Source organism: Vicugna pacos, chromosome 3 (assembly GCF_048564905.1).
Source record: "Vicugna pacos chromosome 3, VicPac4, whole genome shotgun sequence".
NCBI lineage: Eukaryota > Metazoa > Chordata > Mammalia > Artiodactyla > Camelidae > Vicugna > Vicugna pacos.
In genome coordinates, this window is record NC_132989.1 from 47,159,601 (window position 1) to 47,184,913 (window position 25,313).

Sequence of the window (25,313 nt, forward strand, 5' to 3'; positions counted from 1 at the left end):
GACTAACTCCACCTTGGGCCCTCGCATTGCCCTTCTGGGCAGAGTAGACACAGTGGCAAGCGAGCATTGGGTGGTTGATGGGATCAAGCCCTGCTCACAAGATATACAGGGTCACATTAAGTGGATTTGCACCTCAGTCTGATAGGGCGTTTTAAGACTACAGTAATCAGCGTTGGAAGACGATTGGTTTTTCTTGTTATGAATTGCTAATTAGTATTGAAAGCCTAACCTGTTTTGTTGAACAGCCTCCTTTTTTTCTCTCAGAGAGTGGCTTGGACAGTAATCTATTTACTCTATCTCTACACTCCTCTTCCTTCTTGTTAAAATAAAATCTAGAAACCTCTGAGGACTCCCCACTGTTGAGTTCTGCTTGGAAGGAGCTTTAAAACAGTGGCTCCAAACCGAAGTAAATATTGACTGGGCCTGGGGCTGGCCGGGACGGCTCAAAGCCTCCTATTGTTCCTGCTTAGTCAGCACTCAGAGCTGGCTCAAGTATGCGTGTGTTACGGAGGAAAAAGGCTGCGGAGGGAAATGAACAGGGCCCACAGCTGAAGTCGTAAACGCGCCATGTAGACTACAAAGGCCGCAGGAGCTTATACTGGGTTACAGAGTTTGGAAGACTAAGAAGTGCCAGACCACTCTCTACCCTGGCTGCTGCAGAGAAGGTTAAGGTGCACGAAGCTGTTGGTCTTGGTGAGTCCAGCCTGTTTCTGAGTGAAACCTTCGTGCTGGTGATGCTGTCTTCTCAAGGGCAGATGAAATGTATAGCATTTCTGTGGACTTGAAAGAGGAGGGGTAAACCTGGATCCCAGACTAATCCTTCTGCCTCCCTGTACCTGTTCTGATGCTTGTCAGCCTTTCTGTCTTCAGCTGTCATGTCAGGTTGCATACTCTCTTGGGTCTCTTAAGTGCTTCCCGCATCCCCCAGGGTATCAAATGGGTGAGGGAGAACCATATGCCATCTGAAATGCAAGTTCTGAAGTTCTGAAGCGGAGATGTTCTTATTCTATGAAAAATTTAAACTTTTTTTTTTAAAGGAAAATTAAATCATTTAAATGTAGAACAGATTCCCTTGTTTAAAGTGGAGTACTTTGAGTTAAAAAGCTGCCTATATTATTACCATTCAATTCAAGAACCCAAACAAACAGCTGGCTGACTTATGTTTTAGTAAAAACCATCCCAGTACATTTACTAACTGGAAAAGTAAACATCCTTAAAATGAAATTCTCATGTGTCCTGACTGCAGAGTGATTTTTAATAAAGACACAATAAAGCCAGTAACATTTTTGGATTATTGTTCATTGTGACTGATATTGTAAGCATCCCTTCATCTTAAATGCCTCGTCTTCTAGGACACTTGATGTGAACATGTCAGTGCTAAAGACTGCATGCACACAAATACCAAGACAATTAGGAAACTCATTAATTGTCAAGGCAATGATCAAAATGTTTTGCTTCACTCAGGTCACACTAAGAATGAACAACAAGCGAACAATGTCACAATAAAGCAAGGAATGCTATGGACAGAGAAGGCACATGTGTTCAGGAGTATCAGAAACTACTTTCTGAAAGAAGAATAATGTAGTCTAGGGCCTTGAATGATGAGTATGATTTTAGTAGAGATAGGGAGAAAGAGTAGAAGAATATCTGGGGATCCATAGCAACAGGAGTAAAGACTTGGGGCTGCAACTTTGTCAGTGGATGTGGGGGATATACCAAAAGTAGTTAATTCAGAGTGGGTGAGATTTGGTGGGAAATTGGAAGTTTGGTCTAGAATAGGTTAGCCATGGTGTAGGGTGTCAACAGAAGGTTGAAGATCTGCAAATGAGGCTTGGTTTGTAAGTGGTTAGGTGGTGGGATGGTAAAAATCAGGGCAGTTTTAGTATTTCTAGATGGAACACAGGGGTGCTCTTTCACATCTAAATTATTTCTCCAATTTATGGATTGAGCTGTTGTTTTCAAACTTCTATTTTAGCCAAAAAAAACATTGTTCATGAAAATCAGTAGCAAAAACCTCTACTATGTAAGACAGAAAGAAAGAAAAACAGAAACCACCAAGTAAACATCAGGCTGCATTTAAAAGAGACTGGGGTCTGAGTCTCCCCCTACCTCTCTCCCCTAGCTTTTGAGAGGCTGTGAGGAGCCCCTACGGCTCTTTGAGCCACTTACAAAACCCTCAGGTAAAGCCTTGACGTTTATTCAGAGGAGGGTATAATGCTGCACTGTTGCTTTTACAGGCCCAGACTTGCTTGTGTGCCCCTCCAGAGATGGATGTATTTCTGAATCACTCCTATTTATTGAGCACTTGCTGTTTACCAAGCTGTGTGCTTTACAGACTTCACAGTCATTATGTATTTAATCCTGACGACATCTTTTGTGAGAAAAGGAATTATAAAGATCTTTGTTCTACAGATGTGAAAACTGAGCTTTGTATACTTTGAACTTGGCCGGTCAGTGGCCTTTAACCACTGAGCTGGGCTGTGAGGAGTGACACACTTTGTATGACAGAACTCAGTAAAATGTTGAAAGGTTACCTTGGGACAGAAGTTTGGAGGAGGCGTAGTGGAGAAGAACAGTGAGACCATGTGTGAATATGAAAGGAGGGTTAAAAATGCACACATATTCCTCCTTGTTGAGCATTTAATAGACTGAGAAGTAGCAAGCTGCACCTGTTGCGCCTACCGCAGATAATTAGTATGACTGGAGGTGCACTGTTTTTTGTGAACTCAGTTCTTTGAATCTAATTGTGAGGCCATATGTATACACAATGTATGTTGTGTATGAAGAATAATCGGACTAGTTGGGAACTCACCAGCCAGCGAGCCCTCCTCCTCTGCATTCGGGTAAGCTGGATTCCGGAAGGCTGGCCACAATAGAGAGCTATTTCTGAAGATTTTCAGGAGAAATTCTGGAATTCCTTGAATAAAGACTTCAGACTTCAACAGTCATATCATCAGGAAATTCTTCCCTCTATTTAATCCAAATTCCTGCACTTTCAGTCAGGTTTGGGTTACATAATAACAATATGGATTTGCTTAAAATTTTTTAAAATGCAGCTTTTCACTCCACAGTAAATATATTCTGAGCAAAAAGCATGTGTTTTTTAAGCCATCAGGAGCAGTATCTGAATGCTTGGATTGATTCTATGTTCTTTTGTGTCCCAGAGCCCACCCCCACTCCCACCTTTCTCCTCTTCCTGTTACTTCCTCTCATCACAGGAGATTTTGCCCTATAGCTTAACAGCCAGTAAATTATTCCTGATTAGTTTCAAAGGCAGAAGTCTCCTGATAGGATGTGGGTGGATCAGGTTCCTAGATAATCTCCAGAGAGACAACATGGAGGGGGAAGAAAGAGTTTTGGCACCTTATTCGTTACGGACATCTGCTTTGCCAGGCTAACCCAGGTCTTTTAGTTGAAATGTGTGCTCAGAAACATTAGGTGATTCATGGCCTTTGCACAGTCCTTGGTGCCTCTGCAGTGGAAGTTATTACCCTTCCTTTACTTTCGTGTGTATGAATAATACTGGTATAAGGATGATACTGTAGTTTGTGCACACTGTCTGCATCTTTGTATGTGTTCCATTCCCTACAGTTTAAGACTCTTGAGGTCAAGGATTGTGGTTTACGTGCAGAAACACTATCAAAGGCTGGCTCTTGATGGTTAAGAGTCTAAGGCAGATCCTGGGGACAGTTCTCAGCATCTCCACTAATTAATTATTGTGGTCCTGGACAAGTTACTTAGCCTTTTCCTGCTTCATCTACCTCATCTGTATTTGAGAATGAAATGCATTTATCTGGTAGGGTTATTGTAATGATTAAATGACATATTACATCAGAACAGTGCCTGACATGGAGTATGTGATTAGTATATGTTAGCTATTAATAAATACTTTTGCATGAATTTCTTCATTTTCATCATCTGTTTAAGTACAAAGAAATCTTACAGTGATACAGAGATATGTTAAGGAGACAGCACTGACTTTGGAGTTGGGTGATCTGGGTTCAATGCTTATTACTCTTCCTTAATTCTCAATTTCCACTTGTGTGAAATAGAGAGGATGTATAATTTGCGATGATCCGTTGAGGAAGTAAATGCATGTAAAATGCCTGCTGCATAATATCTGCTCAGTGAAATCTAGGTATTATTGTTGTTAGAGAATCATTTGAGTATTAACCTATGAGATACACTGTTTGCCTATAGACTTCCTCTCTTCATTTCATTTTCTTGCTTGCCTATTGCCAAATGTTTTGATAATTTAACTGAACTCATGTGTTAATCATGTGGAAATGCTTCCTGATTTTGTCAGTTTGAAAGACAAAGTAATATCTTAAAAAAAAAAAATACCCCAGCCTAGAGTCAGGTGACATGGATGTCACTGTTTTTCTCTACCAACTGGATGTTTGACCTTAAGCAAATCACTGAATGCTCCAGGGCTCTGTTCTTCATCTTGACAACAAGGTGATTGAATTAGTTGATCTCTTATGCTGGAGCATCTGACTCAGAAGATCTGAGATGTGTCAGCGCTTTGACACTACTTAACTGTTTGACCTTGGGCAAGTCACTTAACCTTGGTCAAGTCGAGTTCCCTCATCTGTGAAATGAGAGGATTGTTGTCCTCTGGGAGGTTGTTTTCAGCTTCATGAATCTTTTGGTCTCTTTAACTTCCTTGGATAAAATATATAATGTGCTCCCTTTGTCCCATTTTATCTGTGCAGAGGAACTAATACCAACTAATACAATATGTATAAACATTTGAAGAGAACATACACATGGTTTTTCTTTTCAAATTCAACTTTACAGATTAAAAAAAATTTTTTTCTGTGTTACTTCTAATCATGAATTTAAGAATTTATCTGGAAAACTACACTGAAGTTACAGTTAGTCAGTAAGAAAAATGATATACAATGTCATAGCTTTGGGTATGTTTTATGCCCAAACTAGCCAAGTCACCATCATCCAAGTTAATGAATCCAATCCTGAGATTTGACACAGGGAAACTTTGACAGAATTGCATCTTGATTAAACTCTCAGTTTAGTTTGGTTCTAAAAATTAAGCAAGGTTTTTAAAAAAGTGTTTTAAAACAAGACAAAGGAGGGCCTACAACAAAAAAAAAGTTTTTCAATTCACAGCTCTAAGATCTAAATCATAAGTTGATTTACTGAACTGTTTGATTTTCATTTGTTTTCCTTTTGCTTTTTGGAGGAGATATAAAGTAGAAAAGGGAAGACTTTAGAACATTGGGTAAATAGAAAAGTACTGGAATGCAGCATACAACTATACAATTTAAACCTTTATGATACATTAAATCAGTACGACTCCACTGTCAGTCTTTCGTCCTGCGTTTTTGCTTTAGCGTGTCTAATTTTGCGTACTCATTTTTGATTATTAAAAATGTAAATAATGTCATTGTAGACTTTATAATATGAAAGGAATATTTCAACCATTACTTTAATAATCAGTGAAAACCAAAATGGACAAGACAGTTTGAATCTTTAAAATAGGTTTCAAGATGCCAGTTCACTATACAAGAAAGAATGATTCAGCCAGAAAATCAATTAAAATTTTAAGTGAGTTAAGTGCATTTGCATCAAGATGATGGTAAATGTGGAGACGGGTATGTAAACAGCAGTGAGTAATTATTAGCTCACTCACCTGTTTTCTGCCTTCCTTGCATTAGACAGACCTGCTTACAGAGGAGAAATCGTCTCATTTATTTGGAGACACCTGGCCTACTTCAGGATCTGTTTTCTTAGTTGTTTCTAGTTGCATTATTCCTGATCAGTTTCATGGGTAGACTGGACTGGCTTGACCCCATTTCTGTGGCAGTGGTGGGTTTTCAGTGGACTAATCACGATCACAGAGCACGGAGATGTGTCCTCTTAGAGGTCAGGGCTTGTTCTCATCCAAGTAGATTGATCTGTGAGCAGCAGCCTTTACCGACAGCGGGATGTGTGTCCGCCAGTGTGTTTCTGCATTTAGTGATTTGTTGGACATGAACTTAACATTTTTCATTTCCTTGCCATCTAATAAAAGCAGTCTGACTAAATTTAAGAATCCATGTTTAACTTCTGTAGAATCTGTTTCGTTTTTTCCCTTGGCTTGTAATTTTGTAATCTTTGATCTTTGGTTATCAGAATGAGTATTAAAGTAGGTTTATTTTGCTGATATTTATTACTACTTAACAATGTAGTTATGTTGATTAAAAGATAGTCTTAAAATAAGAGTTAATTATAATAAAAATTTTGATTATGAAACTATGATTTTTAAACTGTATTTTTTTACAAGTATTGAGTTTCTGTTAATCCATTACAGTCAGTTGTACCCATGATGAAATTGTGAGATGCTGAAGAAAGTGTATATATAGTAACTTTATATTTAGACTGAAAAGTTTGTATCTGGTTCCTGTATTTCCAGAATTGCGTAAGATAGAAATGCATTGATATTAGTTAATATGCAAAATAAGTAATTTTATTTAATTACATACATAAACTGCACTTTATCTTATCTGCAAATTAGTTTATCCACTATGTCATTTGCTTTTTGTTTTGTATCATTATCAGAGTGACACCATCACAAAGACGCTATTTTTGAAAAAACTAAATAATATGTTTATAGAGCCGTTATTATGCATAACTATCATTCATTTTATATTTTACTTAAACCTACTTATTAGCTGACTGCAACATGCTGATAATAATATTCAAAAGTCCTGATTCCATAGTAAAATTACTGTATCTGGAGGAACTTGGCGAACTGATCTTGAATGTGTATAGTTTACACACAAAAATCCTACATAATGAGTGCTCGCTTCAGCAGCACATATACTAAAATTGGAATGATACAGAAAAGATTAGCATGGCCCCTGCGCAATGATGACACGCAGATTCGTGAAGCGTTCTGTATTTTTACAAAGAAAAAAAAAATCGTACATAATGAAGCTTTTTCAATAAGATTTCTTCACCTTTCTTTGGAATCAAGGGTATTCTATCTTAAGAACTATGTTCAGTGACAGTACCCTCCGTAGTAATTAACAGTATTCCCAGCCCTACCTCCACACTCCCATGAAAACACTTTATTTTTACAGAAGCAGTAGTTTTAGCATTTTCTCAACAGCTATGTCTTTCAATAATGACACATACATAACATGAGTGAGTGACTGTCACTGGCTCCGTGTTTACAGGGAGACTCAGGAACTCAAGTGGGTTTGTCAAAGGGAGAACTAACCACCACATGTCTAGCTAGTGCCTCCCCCAGTGCCTTTCCCATTCCTCAGTAGTAACTTTCTCACCTCACTAAAGACATTACCACACCACATACACTGATTGCTTTGGTGTCAGGGTCACACCTTGTTAATCTTGTGTTGACTGTAGTTAGCGTAGTGCTGGGCACACAGTAGGCACTTTGTAGAATTTTTAAGATATGAGAATGATGATGCCATTAAGCACATAGCATCTGCTTAGATCCTGCTCATCTTTCATTTCATAGAAAAGGAGCTACGCTTTAGTTAACACGTTTTGTACTTGACAATTACAAGGCACAGAGAACCTATGATTATTCTTCACAGTAGAAGTGTAAATAGATCCTTATTCATTGTCTTTCTCAGCTGCATTGTTTGGTCTCAGCCTCTTACGTATTTGAAGAGATGGATTGATGATGGCAAAACAGGTGACAGGCTTTAGGCCACAGGGAATGTGTGGTCAAGTGAGTTTGGCTTTTTTCATGTTACTGAATCATCCATGTTCACCTGGCGAAAACAGTAACAGCAGACCGACTGATTTAGTCAAGGCTTAGGGTGGGCCTTTAAGGGTGCTTGTTGTTTTTGTTTTAACAGTCATGAAATCAAGAATTTCATCTTCAAAAATGCCAAACACTTTAAAATATTTTGGGGCTGTTCTGTAAAGACTTAATGACTTTAAATCTGTGCAGTGTCACAAGCTATGACTAAAGTAAAAATAACATTTTCTTTTTTCCCCTAAAATCCTTTTGAAGTAAGATTTAGACAAAAACATTTATTTGGTCTGGTGTTTTAGGGCAGATTTAATGATAGAATGAGACTAACTATGAAACTTGATCCAGTGTATTTTGAGCAAATTGGTTAAGATGGTACTAAAAACACTGTCACACACATGTAAAGATTTGATAGAAATAAATTTGGTAGTTATGTTAACATATGAATAGTGAATATCACTTAGGGGGATTTTTAAACAAAATATTGTGAATGATAGTATAATTTTAATTTAGATGTCTCTGGATAAAATGCAAATGAACAATGCAGTGTTATGCAAGTTAAAGGTGGCTAAGAAAACACTCAGCTCCTACAAAGCAGATTTACTCATCTTTCTGTCCCCTTGTTTGGAGATTGTCACATAATAGATGTTTTACAATTTTTTCTGGATGAATTTATCTCATACTCAAACAGTTGAAAACACTTGCAAGTCATGGCGTTATATAATCAGACAGTGTTTTCACCTTTAAAAGTAAATGACAGTTTTTACAAATTTGAGGAAATTCATTTTTTAACTTTCAAGCATCTACTGTGTGTCAGGTACCGACTAGCTAATTAACAAAAGTATTTTTGAATAACAAAATCGACAGTTATTCATGAATAAATAACCGAATTTATCTGCTTGTTTTGTTTTACAGCAAAAAGTACAAGTTTCTGTTTACGTAAGAAATGTCTTTGGATAACATTCCTTTTCCCCTTTAAAGAACCTTCTTCTGCAGGCCACGTTTTCTTCATTAATTTGTATAAAGATTTTTTGGAATGATGCAAAATGTTCTACTTTTTTCTGAAATGTTTCTTTTTCTCTCCTTCTGTTTATAAGTAAGTAGTAAACTTTCCCTGAAGGTTCCTAGGAGATACCAAGTAGCAATATAGTGTTTGTCTGACGAATCTGAGTCAAGGTGCCTATTTCTCTCTAATGGAGGATGACAACGATGGATTTAAGAAGTCACCCCCTCATTGTCTCCAGCACAAAAACCTTCCGCCTGCATCTTTCAGCTTGTATCACCACTTCTAAAGGATCCATGGGCAAACTGCTGAATTTTTATTAATCAGCTTAACTTAATGAGATGAAAAGTCCTTTTCAAAAGAATGAAGAAGGGAGAGACAGATACTGAGAGCCACTCTAATTCTTTTCCATGAAAAAACCATTTTCCTCCCAGATTTTTAGAGAAGACACATTCAGTCCTGTTTCCAGGTAATTCATCTGGCTCGTCTTTCTAATTTTCACACACTTGGGGACTTGCTCTAGCCATGTGCTGCCTTTATTATTATTTTTTAAAGAAAGGAGACAGCTATAGAGAAGAGTTAATGAGAGTTGAGGGGGGAAATACCTTTGGGAAAGGAGGCAGGAAAGCTTAAGCTGATAAAACATGACTCTTTTTTGATGGGGGCTCTGTTTGGATAACTTGCCCTTGTCTAAATTCTTCTCCCTTCCCGTTCTTCCTGCCTCCCCCCTCCTTCCTCTCCCCTGTCTTGTCAAGCCTACTTCATAAACGGTAGCAGCTGGGGACCTTTTAGTGGCATTCAGGGATTACTTCCCTTCGGGGTTTTAATAAGCCCTGGTGCTTGAAACACAGTAAAGGCGCTTCTGGAGACAATCACCATTCAGCCTGGGGACCATGGAACCTTTTCAGGGCCCAGATGGTTGGGTCCAGGCAGGACCCCAGGATGTGGAGAGCACAGCAGATCACCATAGCTGGGAGTCCGTGGGCCCTGAAGGATAGACCAGGAGGCGGTCAGTAGAGGGATGGGTTTCTGTGCGGTCAATAGAGGGTGCATCCCATGATTTCTCAACCCACTTGATTCATGCTCCCTTAAATTGCTGGACTGAAATCTGTGACCAGCCAGAGTTGTCACCACCCAAGTCCCATGGTTCAGATCTTATGAGAACCCCCACGGTGGGAAGCCGCCACAGTGGGGACACTAAGATGGCAAGATGCTGACCTCATTTGGTAGATCTCCTCAGGTGTTACAGAGCTGAGCCTGTTAGAGGTCAGGCGGTGCAGAATGCCTCAATGTTGGAAGAGGAGTGTCTTATTGCCACTTTATTGTTTGTGGAGGCCACCTGGTAGCTTTCTTACGTTACCTAGTCATTTATCCCAATATGTGGCTTTTAAAATTTAGTTCTTGAGTGGATCAGGAAAACACATAAAGATGGTGCCACATGGGTGCTTCAAGTTCATCTGATTTTGTTTGTTTTGTCTTTGTAGATGGGAAAAACAGGAGGCAAATGACATTTTAGATGTCACACAGATTACAGATCTGTCTTCTCATCTATGATTTCTGAGATTTTTTCCCCCTTGCTCTCCTGTACGTAATTCTGTGTTTAAAGTGTTTCCAGAAAGAACTAGTAGAAAATCCCAGGGTGCCAAGGAAAAGGATGGCCAATCCCAGTATTTCCTTTTTCTTTCTATTTTGCACGTGTCAGTTTTCCCTCTCCATTCCATCTTGACTTCATGTCATTCAGGAAGGTAAAAACACAGGCATTTCAGAGGATGTCGTGACTGCCCTATTATGCAGCGTTCTTTACAAGTCACATGGGTTCCAGGGACAGAACTTCCATTTCAGCAGTTTGGGAATCAGTCCACTCTCAACATTCGTTTGCCTTTTAACACCAGTGGGTAAATTTTTTCATTAGGTGGATTTCTGGACACAGAAAATACAATTGCTTATGATTTCACTAAAGCATTAAGTGAAGGCGGTAGAAGCTGCCTGTCACAATGCCGTCTGGTTAGATCAGATTCCCTGGTCTTGTCTCCACTTAACCCACTTCATGGCTTTTAGATCGTGTCCTTCTCTGACAGTTTCAACTGGGGAAACGAGAACAGTTTTAAGCTAGTCTTTGGGGGTTGAGTCTGGGCTCAGTGTGGAGCTGGAATATTATGAAACAGCTGTTCTTGGCCTGGGTGGACAGTCATTGATTTTTAAGTACTTGGGCCTCCTGATGGCATAAAAACCCATTTGTGCCTCTTTAGATTAAGGTTAATTTTTGTGGTAGTGAGTGCAGATGCAGTGAACAGATGCTGCACACTTGCTTTGGCTTTTATACATACTCTATACTTTAAAGTGAAATTTAATTAAAAATTAAATGCATCATTAGGTCATAAAAATAAAAAAAAATTCCCTGATAAGGGTGTATTGCATCAAATCAAATCATGGTCAATGTGGAAAGCTGATATATTAATTAATAAAGTTCATAGATAAATGTGAACTGTCCATAATTGATGCTTTTTTTTCCTCCCCCCATAGTTTATAGCCTACCAGGCTCTTGTATAATCATTTCATGAAACAATTTTAATCAGAATCAAACAGTTACAAGGATTGGAAAATGATGTTTATTCATTTTCTCCAACACAATGAAAATTACAGCTTTCAACTTCTGTGTGAGCTTTACTCTAAGTATTCATACATTTTATTTATTTAGACATGAATAGGAATGTACACCAGGCTGCTAAAATTCAACCTCTGAAATACGAGACAAGTGACTGTGGTGTGGCTTGCAAAGGTGTGCTCAGCAGGACCCCCAGATCGTCTTCTGGGGAAGGAGAAACCTCCCAGTTGTCTGGGAGGTTTGTGATTGACCTTGCGTGTGCCAGCGTTCTCATTTGTCTTTCAAAGTATCTGTATAGTGGTTACCTCTGTGGTTAGGAAATCATTTGTAGCTTAGAGTTGTAATGCTGGGAGACAGTCCGCTCACCTGCAGATAATGTTTCATTAGCCTCTTTCAAATTGACAGGGCTGACTGCTTCCATGTATTCCTCTGGTGGAGCTGAATGATCGCTCTGTTTGTTTTCTTCTTTCTTGTTACAGGTCACTTTCAGTAAGGATTCTCCCCTCAGGCCTTATTAAAGTAACAACCAGATAAACAAACTATGCTTCCCAAATCAGGAAGAGGGGAGATGGGACTTGGTATCCCTAACTCACCTTGGTTTTCTTACTGTGAATTTGTTTTCATTAGAGAAGGAGCATTGCACTAGAGAAAAGTTTACACACAATTCAGCAATTCATGCTGGGATATTTCTATGTGAGCTTTTCTCGTATGCTTGGCTATTAATTAGTTGATTGCATCTAGCCCTTTATTTCTTAGTATTATATAGTAAGTATTTTCTCATTGCTGGAAACAACCTGTATAATACTGAAAATTATCCTTGTCGATGACTGCGTAAATTTTCATCAGTTCGGTTAACCGTTACTCACTTAACCACTACTTTTCCATCTCATTCCATGGCACTCTAGTTCAATGGGAAATAATAGATATTAACTATCCTTCCCCTCAGAGTTTCTGTTACCAGTATGTTTGGGGAAAGCTGGATTAAAGAAGTGACATTATGTCTGAGCCTTTCAGTGCCTTTAACATATGAATAATCACTGACAGATCACGATGGAGAAACTCTAGTTATATGTGGCATATCCCAAACTTGCTGACTATTTAGAAATACTGAATTACTGTTCCTTCACATTAGACATACAACTTTTCATAATGTAGTTGTCCATCATATAAATGACCCATAAGTAACTCAATTTTTTTAAACTTGCTTAAAGCATTCCTTATAGTTTTGTTTTTCTCTAGGGTAGAATATTACTGGGTTTATTGGGTCAAACAGTATTAACATTGTATAATTCTTGGTAATATTGTTAGATTGCTTTCTACTCTCATTATTCTCTTACCAGTCCTGGGTCTTTTTTTTTTTTTTTTAAAGGATCTTGTTTAATGATCCCTCAAGAAAGAGCTGTTGTTTTAATACACATTTCTTTGATAATAAGTGAGATGAGATGCTTGTTTATTTATATGTTCATGGTTTATAAAGGCACTAATAATTGTTAAGCTTGTTCTTATTAAGCTGTGCCTTTAGAATAAAAATACTGCCGGCTCCCACAGTGCTGGATCAGGCGCTAAGATGAACGCTGGCTATGTTCATAGTCTGCTCAACAGCCTTAGAACAGGAAAACGGTTGCCTGGCTCTTAGTAGGTACCCATCTCTCTTCAAACAGTGCCGTCTGTTAAGTCATATAATTTATATAACGACGCTGTGAGGTAGGTTCTATGACTGCCATCTTTATTTTGCAGATGAAGAAACTGAGGCATGGATTAATCACAGAGATGTGGGTTACACTGTTGTAAATGGCAGAACTGGGATTATGAACCCAGGTAGTCGGTTCCAGAGACTGAGCTCCTGACTCTTTCACCGTGCTACCTCTGGTACCACTATTATTAAGCAAGTGTCTGGTGTATTCTTAAACTTACCAAATGAATGCTGCTGTATCCCTGCCCATCCCCTGCCGTTTGCAAAGTAGTAATATTCTAGAAAGTGTAAATTATATCCCATATTTGAAAATCCTAATTTATGCCTGTTGCTGTCCTGTAAGTGAGGAGATAGGATGGAGAAAAGTGGGAGAGTGTTCAATGGCCAAAGCAATATGTTGTGTTTTAAAAGACACACCTTTGTAACTAGAGGCTAATTTCTCACCACCTGCAGTGCAGACTCTGTGCTTCTACAGCATTCGATGATTTAGCGCATCTTTGGTATCTTTGGTAAGATTTATTGTGTGGATCGGAAAGTAGGAGCCTTTAAAGGCAGTTTTTTAATGAAGAGTAATTGCCATGCAAAAATGACCTAAAAAAGTAAACCATTGGCTTAGTCATTTTTCTCTTTAGAAGCTTTTCCATTTGAAATTGATTATGAAATTATATTTTTCTTCCCTTTTGAGGATTTTCATTAAAAATAACTTGTTCTTTATCTGTATTTTTAACTGAATAACTCATACTTGAAAAGCAAAAAAAAAAAAGGGGGCTTTGCAGCTCTCTGTGAGTATTTGGTCATGAACCTTTCTAATAATATGCTTTCTCCCTCTGAAGCATTATTCATCTCCTGTTAGCATTCTCCCATGAATTGAGAATTAGGTTTGTGATTTTCTTGACAGATGCTGGAAGCAGGATAGAGTCTCAGGACTTCTCTTGTCAGTCTAAATATTATATATCGAAAAGAGTTATTTTAACCAAAAATCTTTTTTGGGGGGCTGGGGGGTGGATTAAGGATGGGAGAGGATATGGCAGTTGTTCTGTTTTTTTCCAGACTTTTGATTCCCCTTAAGATTCTATAAAGATTTTACTTTTTGGTTATGGTTTAACGAAAAGAAAGTGACCGATACTGAAATTATTTACTGTTGTTGGCTTTATAGAAGAAATTGAAGCCTCCCACAGTAAAATTTAGTGATAGAATCTTTGCTTAGTTCAGCATTTAGACATTTGTAGTGGTCATTACTGGCGTGAGTAAAATAAAATAAACAAAAAGCAGGCAAATTTTAGGAAGATTTATAGTAGGATGTTCTTATAAAACCAGAAAGTTTAAAATATGGTTGATTTAAACCAGAAATGCTTGCTTGGTTCTCAAATATTTATAAAATGCTGAATACTTTTCATGCTCTTTTCTGATGGTTTACAGATTATTGCCCCGTATTGGTATCATGACACCTACTCCTCTGTCTGAACCTTGCAACCTTCACAGCTGGTTATTATGGGACCGTGTTTGCCCATATTTCACTCTTTCCCTTTCAGACAGCCTTAATGTGGTTTAACTTTTAAATTTTCTAACAGAAGTATTGGGTATGCAGGATACGTAGCTTATGATCTGTATTTGAGTACACAGTCTTATCTTCTTGAGAAAAAAAATTGGCTATGATATTCCAAGTTATTTTAACTGTAATAAATCATGTAATTTGATATAGCGTCTCTTCTGGAAACAAATATGTTACAGTAAACTGATAAACAGATCCTTTATTTCAGATTATCCATTTTATTAATAGCTTGAGAGTGTCCTGATGAAGCTTATATGTCAGTTAGTTAAAATTTGTCATGACTTTCTGAAGTTTCTCACAGTTTTGGGTTATTAATCTCTAAAGGATGAGATAAAGCATTTCCTTGTATTGAATTTGAACATGCTTTATGCTTTGGGGTCCATGAAATATTAAATTCTGTTTGCCATTTTTGCAGGCAAGCTGGGCAGGAAAATTTATGCACGCACATGGATGGGGAAGGGATTGAGGTCATGGCATCTAGGTTCAAGGATTTGCTTTCTTTTTTTCTCATTTAATAGTAATGTTTAATTGAAATCTGTTTTGAGAGGCTCACAGATCACAAATAATATATATAAAACATACACACATACACATACATATAAATATGTTTTCATGGTAGTTTCGTTACTAGCTTTAGTTAAGACGATGTAGATTGTGTCTGTCTGAAACTGATTTCAGAATCAGTGTTGTAGCATGCAGAGTATCTAACGTGGTAGCTAAAATGACATATTTAAACAAAACAAGTTTTGAAGTCATAAAAAGGAATAAGAAAGAGGGGAATAATATTTAAAGCATTGATACTTTCAATAATATTTTCAACCAATTTCCCTTAGGTTTAATTGCCCCAAGAAGTTTCATTTGTTCACAGTCTGGGCGAACTAGCACAGCCTTGTGGAATGTTGGCTCACTCAGGAGACCATCCATCGTGAGGCATGAGTGCTTTTACTAACCTGAACTTCACTGTCAGTGTGTCTGCACGGATCTGAATTGATACATCTCCATTTCTTAATGAGGAGTTTGGTCTTAAATGTAGTGAACCCTCTCACTGTGAGGCTGTCTGTTACCTAAGGCTCAAAATCTATCATAATTACCATTTCTCTTAAACACCCATCATTAAGGAGTGCACAAAATGCTTGCCTTAAAAGGATAGTTTCATGGAGATTGCTTCTTGAGTATGTGTCAGCACAAAATGAAATCCCTGGGGTTAAGAAAAAGAAGCACTTACACGCTGAAAAGTGGTGAAAAATCTACAGATTGAAATACTGCTGGCTGAAAGGCAGCCGATGGGATGCATGTTGGTGCAACCACAGAGGCAGCTAGGTCTGTGCCCCACAGAATTGGTGGGGACATTTCTTTCCCTGCTGGTGAGTTGAAATCCAAAAGCAGGAACCCGTTATGTGAGAAGTAGCTGATTTTGCCTAGACAAGAATAGACATCCAGTTTTGGGCTAAAAATGATAAGGAGTTGGCTTAAAGCAAAAAATAAAATAAAAGCAGTCATACATTAAAATAAAAACTCTGCATCATGATTTATTGACTTTGGCCATATCAATTTGCTAAATCATATGGATGCGATTTAGGAAGAATGTTATTTTAAGACGCTTTGCTCCCCTTTAATTTGACATGACTAAACCTGAAGCCTTCTGGAAACCACAGTTCAAAATGGTTTTTCCCCCTAGAGTTTTCATCAATTTGCATTTAGAAATGTAATATTAGCTCGCATGTAGACTAAGGATTAATTTTGGAATATTTCTAGATAATAGGAGCCTCATTCCAAAAATGAAGTTGAGTATCATTTGACAAGAATTAACTGTTGTTCTCCTGAATTTCATGTATTTTTAAGGCCAGCTTTTGATTTATCAACATCCTTACTGATACCTAGTTTTATTCTTTCTCTTTTCCACTCTTGCGTAGACTGCTAGGATTACTCTCCTTTTTTTCTTTTTAAGGTTTGGAAATGTTGCATTATATTTCAAGAATGATCTCCATAAAGGAGATAAATAGGCTTGATACAGTTATATGAATTTTTTCAGTTTTATATGTATATATATATATCAGTTGGGGTGTACACAAAGTTTCAGTTTAAGTTTTAATTTGCTTCTGTGGATGAAGTACAGCACCCTCCTGGCATTCAGAGGCTGTCAGTGTTACCGAGTTTTGAACTTCCCAGGGCATTTCAAGGAGGATACTTGTTTTCTCTGCAGTTTTTGAATGTAAGTTTTGTTTGTTTGTTTTTCTGTGAATTTTCAAATCGCAATGTAAAACATAGAATACTAATGAAGAAACTTGAAGGGTTTCTGAATCACGGTCAAGAGATACAGTAGTTTCAAAGAGAGTTAGACCAGCCATCTCTACATCTGTTGATGGCCTGCCAGCTCCAGGTCATACATCACACTCAAGCCAAGGTATAGACTCTGTGAGAGGCTCCAAGTTTGTTTCCTTAAAGTTGGAGTAACTTTACGTGGAAACAGTGTGTCTTTTCTCTTAAAACCTTTGCATATGTAATTGTTTACCTTTTTCTGGAAGGTCTAAGATGCCAAGGACCTCGAAAGTAGTGTTTCCTGAACTTCCTGGGCTGCATCCAGGGCCAGAAATGCACATCAGTTGTTAGGATGGGTGGCCTTTGCGATTTTTCATCAGTTTTTGCAAGTGTGAATACTTTTGTGAGCAGTTCATTCATTTTGCCTCTCTGCTCCAAGTGGACAGTGAACAGGAAGGTTTCCTGCTGAGTGTACTGGGGGCTTTCTCCAGTGCATTTGAATCTTCAACATGCGTGCCATTCCCCTGGCCTCCTATCAGTGGTAAAAGGAACATGGCACGTAGGTGTTTAAATTATTCATCGTCATAATCGGCCTTTATGTTACACTGCCTTGCCAGGCCTCTGTTATTCTAGTGCATAATTGATGGTGCTCACAAGTGGAAAAGTTAGAAAAGCGGAAGTAATGTGCCGCAGCAGCAGTGCCGGGAGGCCGCGGGGGCGCGGCGGCGGGCGGGGCGGAGGGCGGCCGCTGCCCAGCGCCCAGCACGCGCGCAAGTACCGGGGCGCATTTGGCATCTGCTCAGGAAATATTTCCCTTATTTTCTGCATGCAGAAAGGGATGGGAAAGGTGAAAAGAGTCAGCACATCAGATTTTTGCAGCCTAACTGCACCTCTGATCTGGGCTTTTGAGTAGAACTGACTAGTTTACATGTAATTTGACCGAAAAACAGATTTTTAACGTTTTTGGAGGAGTCCACTGCAGAAAAGGGCCCTGAGTCTGGCCTCGTTGGTATTAAGATTCACAAATGGCTCACAAAAAAATGAAAGCAGGAAGAAATTTTTAAAAAGCAGAGTGCACGTAAAATAACAAGTTCAGTTTAGACTTGAGGGACTTTTCCCTTCTTGTTATACCTCTGTGTGCACTTATTGGAAAGCAAGAAATGGAAAATATTCTGCACTGTGCATAAAAGTGCACTAGTAACGATGAGTTTAGGGCAGACTGCACATAAAGAAACAAAATACTGAACTTTGAGGTGAATTCTGAAGTCTGATTTTGGCCAAGTTATTTTGAAAGGACAGTTTTTAAACTTAGTTTAAATAATGCACTTTTGGGTACATGAGTAGATTAGGAAAATATTTTCAAAGAATGTTGTCAACAACCATATTGGAGATCTCTTCTGGTGGATTAAAAAGTTGGCTCTATATAGTTTTAATTTCCATCCTTGAAGAGTGTTCATTTGAGACATGTCCTCTGAATTTTCTGCAATAGGCTTGCTAGTGAGAGGAGAGAGGATGGGAGAAGGAAGTGTTCTCTAGATAAAACATGGTGAGATTTTGTGTGTATTTGAAGTGGAAGGTTGTGGAGCACCTGGTTAATTATAAAAGGTATATATCATGTATCTTGGTTAATTATGGAAGCATAACTCACATAACTCAACTAGTGTTATAAAGATGGAAAGAAGAACAAAGAAGAGGGGGAAAGGATGCAGGAGAGAAGGATCAACAAGACGGAGAATAATGTGCTTTTTAAAAGAGAAAAGCAGTAGGTAGTTGGCACGAGGGGAGATTGCTGGTAGAGTGAAGACAGGAAAGATCCAGTATTTGCTTATCTTTCTCATCTACTGTGTCAATGGTTTTCCCTACTGGAATTTTCCCAAAGTGTCATAATTTGGGGGTATTCTTGCAAGGTGCCAGGGCTGTTCCGGAAGGGCACCACTTACAACTACATGGAGCCTGTTAGAGGAGAGGAGAAACTGACCTGGAGAGCTGAGGAGTGGAGAGCAAGTGAGAAGACAGGGAGGAGAGGAAAACAGAGTCAGACAAGAAGAGAGGGAGGAAGATGTAGAAAAAGACAGGGCCCTTGGGAAGAGAGAGGGGAAAGGAGAGGGGAGGGAAGTAAGGAGAGAGAGAAGGGAGGGAGGAGATTGAGTGAGAGAAGCAGCTGCCTTGTTTCTACCACTCGGTGCCTCGGTCCACGTCCGTTCTTCCTTCTCTCTGCCGGGTGCTGGGTGGATGGGGCCAGCACCTCTGCAAGACCGCCAGGAGGACCGAGTGCAGGGCCTCCCTTCCAAGGGGCTGGTTTCTTGCTTCCTTTAGAAACTGGTACCCATCCCATGATAAACTAGTGAAGAACATCAGAGTGATGCCTAAGAAATTTCAAATAAATGCAAAATCTCCAAATTTCTGTTACTTGGTGAAATCTGACCCTAACTAAAGCTCTTCTGATAACTTTAGTTTTCTTCTTTTATTTTTCCCTCGAGGAAATGAATAGTTTCTGTTGAATCTTTTTTAAATGACAGTGGTTAAAGTCTTTTGTGCTGCAGAGATAATTAAGAGGATGTAAATACATATTTATCTTCCATTTTTATTAGAAAGATATTCATCTCTGTGTCTTCAAGTTATACTTCATTTGCATTAAGAAGTAGGTATAAAATAAACATTTGGTGGTAATGATTTCATACCCCTCAGTGTTCTATTGGAAGAACTGTTCTTGTGTATCCACATGAACTAGTAATTTTTCAGTGTTCAGGAAAGCTATGTTGGCTCTGTGGATGTCAACAATTATACCTTTTTAGTTTTACCATGGACAAAATTTATATATGCATATTTATTTCTGTATATATAGTCCACATATATGTATATATGCAAAGTTTACATATATTTTAAAATATAAGTTTATATTTTTCTCCTTGGCCTTTGTTTTAGATGCAGAATATGCAGAATTATTTGCTAATCGTTTATTAATTGTTAAAAACGACTAACTAGAATTTGCTAAATATTGCATTTTTTTGATTGAGTGTACCGTAACACTAAAATTTTATTTCTATTAAAGTAACACACACATAATAATTTTCAAACAGTGCAAAAGCAGTTCAAAGGAACAGAATGAAAATGTCTCCTTCTTTCCCACCTTTTTCCTTTTCACTAGAGGCAAATATAGGAGACTTTAAGAAAAGTATTTAGGATACCTAAAAACCACATGTTGAGATAATATGCTAGCTCTTTTGCATTTATTTTCTATAAGTGCAGAAAATAAAATAATTATGTGAGTTGGCTTGTCCATCCTTCCTTCCTCATGTCTTTCTCACATGATTGGTTTTTTAGTATTGTAATATTAATCAGGATTGATGTCATTATCTTTCCCAGATCTCAAAAATACTACCTTCCTTTGTCCTAAATAAGAACTTTTCACAGACCTCAAAAGACTAAGGGACGACTTGACTGAGACTCACATCCATTTTATTTCAGCTTCATATTTCATCCTTGAGTTACATTGTAATTTTGTTTTCAGTTGCCATTACTCATTGTCAATGTAATATTTAGTATTTATCAACTGTTCTCTGGGTACAATATGGTGTGGCATTTTCAATAATGTACAGATTAGCTGTTTTTCCAGACCATGAATAGCTTGTAGCCTAGGTAGGAAACAAAAAGAAGTACTTTCAGTATTATATATACCTAGTGACAAATTTTCATAATGAATGGATTTGGGAAAGTGTAGCAGGAAGTACTCAATTTACACAAAGTATTCTAGATACTTTGTGTTTTGAGTTTCATTTTATATGCTAATATGTTTTTTGAGACTGTGTCTAACAGGAATCCTCTAAAGTGCTACAATGTATATAACTTAATAAACCTATTACTTTTTTAAAAAATTAAAGTTCTCTCGGTGCTGGTAATACACAGCATTTGATTAAATGTGAGACTTCCTAAGACGCATCACGCCATCCTAGCTTCTTTTAGAATTTAGAAAATAAGCTCTAGAACTGATTACCTGCCACTTGGTAGCTATGTAGTCTTGGGCAAATTCTTTAACTTCTTGGTTCATCATTTTTTTTTTCCCTATCTGTAAAATAGTGATGGTAACAGTACCTACCTCACAGTGTTGTTTTATGGATGACATTGAGTTAATATGTACATAAAGTCTTGGTTCTGTGCATGGCACATTGTAGGAAATTAATAAGCATTAACTTCTATTATTTGAGTGATACATTACTGTGGATGTAGCCTAGTAATCTTGATGCTTTATTTTAATTTATTCTCTCTGATTAATGACATATATTTTGAAACTAACTATTGTACAGCTCTGATGGTGAAAATAAATGTATTTCATAATTGACAATGAGCAGTGCTAATGAACAGGACTTATTCTCCTCTAGTAAAAACAAATGTTTGCAGCTTATGTAAATACCATTTTGATAATTGAAATTGAAATTCATCATGATATAAAATACATGATTCAATAAATGAAACATTACACTTAAATATATATAAATGTATTTATAGCTGAGAATTGGGGCCTTATGACATAGAAACAATGCCTTGAATCTCTTAATGCTAATGTATTCTCATCTTCAGTAGCATGCTCAGTTATTGGTGTGTGTTGTAAATGACCAGGCACTATTTGATGAAACCTTGGCTTGCATTCTGTTGAGGAAGAAGGTAGCTCTGATATAGGCATTTGCATGCTAAATGCTCCTTTGGTGACAATTCCTCAGGTGATAAACTGGCTAATAACATTTATTATTATGTCTTTGTGGAGAAAATGAATGTTTCATCCCTATTTGTTGGAAAGGAGAGAGATGAGAGCTCAAATCAATTCATCCAGGAATTCTAATATTCCTCTTTAGTAGTATTTTTATGTTAATTTCATCAAAGTTAAACAAAAACTAAAGATGGAAAAAAATCACTTAAATATTATTATGACAAGAAGACTGAAAAGGGAGTACACATGATTTCTTTAATAGAAAAAAGCAACATTTAATGAAGCAAAAGGAATCATAGCGTATTTGATGATGCTGTGTAAAATCTAATATTAGCCACGAAAAAAGGCATCTCAGCACTGTTTACAAATAAGGCCAGTTTGAGGGTTAGTGCTGCAGCTTTGGACTGAGGATGCAGGAGGAATGGTCTGGATATGGGGCTGTGGCTTACAGATCTTTTTTGTTCTTAATAAAGAACAGGGCTCAGGGCTCTCTGATTGTCAAGGAAATGTTAAGAATTATTTTTCTCTTAAGTTAAAAAATCAAAACCAAATCCATGTCCCAATACACCAAAAACAATGCTAAAAGAGTCTGAGTTTCACGAACATGTTGTTTGAGGCTGTTTATAAGGCATGTTTCACCAGAATGATACTTTATCAGGGCTAAGCACATAATGTGGGCTTTTGGTCCAAAAAAGCTGCTGTCCATAGTATAGATGTCTCATTAGCAAATTCATAGAAAATATTCTGTGTACTCTTCTGTTTTCTAGGATAATGACTTAGGAATTTTAATTTGGTGGTTCTGCTTTTCCTAAGCAATTAACCATCATTTATGCACAGTAACACATTTTAATTGGACTAGGGCTCGTTTCATTCAAGGACTTATGTGCAGCCAGTGCTTATTGGTTAAATAACAGTGCTAATCAATTCATAAGCTCATGATAACGAGTGATCATCCATCACGGTAGACCAAAAACAAGTTTGTGACACTCAAATATATCAATTGTTTTAAGCTAGCAAAGGAATTGACTTTCACTGTCTATAAACTATAGTGTTGAGACATTCATTGAGCCTATATGTAATCTCCTATACTGTAACTTAAGAAAACCAACTTAAATATGTACAACTGAATTGTACATTTCATTGAAATTTGAAAATATGGTAGTAACAAGACAGGGATTTCTGAGTTATAATCAATAAGACTAATTTAATTTAGGGGTAGCTGAGGAGAAAGACGAAAATCAAGTACTGTAGTTTGAATTATGGAAAGTGTCACATTTAATTTCACAATTGGTTCTGGTGTGTTTGGGGATTTAGAATAATTTTATACCTTAACATTCAATCTTTATTTTACAGTGAATAAGCTAATTTTAGATGACTGCTCAACCTGTGTCTGCTTGCTGTGATGGAATATTAGCTTTGGAATAATCTGGTAATTCTCACTTAACACCAATTAATAAGGAATTAGAATTATAATTTTAGATGTGAACAGAGCACTTCAATTCATCATGTTATGTAGTTTATATAAATTGGTATTAGTGACAGGAAAAGAATCAAGAAGGCATACTGCCTGGCGATGCTTTTTTTTCACTTGTCTTCGTTCTGCTTTGTACATATATGTTGGAAGAAATTGGCTAATTTTGAATTTAATAATCGTGCTAACTTATTGGTGGTTGCTAGACACAGAAATGTACATGAGTCTGTTTCAAAACACCTCATGTGTCAGAGTAGAGCGTATGTCACCTAAGCCACCTAACGTCAAAACAGCCAACTAAATTCACTAGATTGAGTCAAACAACTGATTATTGGGAGGAGGGGGAAGAATTCCCTTGTTTTTTAGCTCTGAGTAGAATTTAAAAAAATTAATTTCTGCAGCCTAAGTTTAGAAGTTACTTTGGTGAGAGTTTTCCTTCTCCCAATTGATAAATCTCTCAGCCATATTTAGATGCTCATGTTTTGGGCTGTGTTAGGGCCAGCCTCATGCCTGCTAGATATGAGCCCAGAAAGTTTATGGAAACATTAAAATTAACCTGATAACAATCACAGAAATTGCTTTTGAACTGTTTGTCTGGCTATTAAATAGTTGGCAGATGAATTTTTTTTTTTTTGGAGGGGGAGAAGGTAATTAGGCTTATTTACTTACTTATTTTTTAATGGAGGTGCTGGGATTGAACCCAGGACCTTGTGCATGCTAGGTACGCAGTCTACCACCGAACTACACCCTCAGGTGAATGTTCATGTGTAAAATATAATCTTTCTGAGAGCCATATTTTTTCCCTTAAATACTATTGTTCAAAAAGGAAGTTTTAAAGGTAAACAACAAATACCTCATGTATCACATGATTTTGCTGAGGCTGCTGTATATGCTGTTACATGTGCATAAGAACACTTGAAAGTGAATTAGCTAAAGTGACTTGTGACTTTGGCGCGGTCATTTTCAAAATGACCCCTTTTGGGGGGTAAAGGGAATCCTGTGACTTAATTTTCATATGGGAAAGCTATTTCTGCCACCACAGTTCACTACTAAGTTGCTGAAGTTCATGGAGAGAGTATTTCTAGTCAACAAAATTAGTAAAACTGATAGGCGGAATTTGGCAGAGAAAGATACATGTGCTGTGACTTTGGGACCAGATGTCCAGAAGGAGAGGAGATAAAAACAGTCTTTTAAGCTAAGCTTAAACCAAGTAAGTGATCTACTTTGTAGTGAAAAATATGCTATCAACACAATCTTTGTGTTATACTTAATGCACTGATAGTTAAAACTTTTGGATTTTATTAAGTCTGCAGTCATGGTACATGGTGAAAGAATGAAAACCATGAAAGTTGCAGGATGTTGCTGGTTATCTGGTAGGGTTGTTTTAAGGAAAACATGTGAAGGGTGTTTCTTATGCAGGTGGGAATGCTAAACTTTGACCATGACTTTAGTTATTAAAACTTAGTCTGTGGTCACTGTCAAGTTAGCATTCCCTTTTAATTATAGCGATAATTGTTGTCTGGATTTTGCCTATTAAAGATAAATGCCTTGGCAAAATTAGGGTAGCTGTTTGTGGTATTGTAAAATCCAGTTACACAGGGTAAAGATCCGTTTCAGACCACCTTTTTTAGATATTTCTGAAGCAAAAGAAATTTCATTTTAAGGATGTGAGTCGGATAAAGTAGAGGGTTCTCCCAACTGCATATTGGGGGAAAAATTCTATACTTTTTGGTTTCCTTTTACTGATATTCTTTGGAATTGGGAAAGAGGTGAGTTGGAAACAATTCCACGTTGTTCAAAGAAATGAATTTTTAGTATCCTGTTAGACTTTACCCCAAACTTCTTCCTTGTCATCTTTGGGTGGCTGGAAAAGGAATTAGCACATCCTTAGGATCATAAAGGATTTCTCTGCCTTGGTAATTTATGGCATTGACAAAGTAGTGAAGTACAAAATTTTTTTGGTAAGTGACTGAACCCCCTTCCTTTAACAAATGTTTTTGCAAGTAATAAGGCAAAATTACAAATGATAAATTATTGTATTGGTGGCTGTTCACCAGCCTGCGCACCCATTCATGCTGTACAGTACTTCATGGAAAGTTATGTTTAATGTCACATAATGAGTCCTTGGAACTGGTGTTCTCTGAGATACTTTGATGGGCTGTTAAATTTACAAATGTTCTAGGGCTATAAATTATCATTAAACATTAGGAGAGAAAGAGACGCATTTTTCTATGCATTTCACATGATTTATTTAAACTTCTAAGCCAGGCAGCTGAAAATAGGTGCAGATTTTCTG

At 37.4% G+C, this 25,313-nt stretch overlaps 1 protein-coding gene and 1 non-coding gene across 3 annotated transcripts in view; both read left to right on the plus strand.

Moving 5' to 3' along the window:
* Window positions 1–25,313, plus strand: part of EFNA5 (ephrin A5) — a 267,270-nt gene that overhangs the window by 18,445 nt on the left and 223,512 nt on the right. The window lies entirely within an intron of this gene.
* LOC116278208 (U6 spliceosomal RNA) lies at window positions 6,802–6,908 on the plus strand. Its single transcript, XR_004187605.2, has one exon. It is a non-coding gene; the product is annotated as a U6 spliceosomal RNA (small nuclear RNA).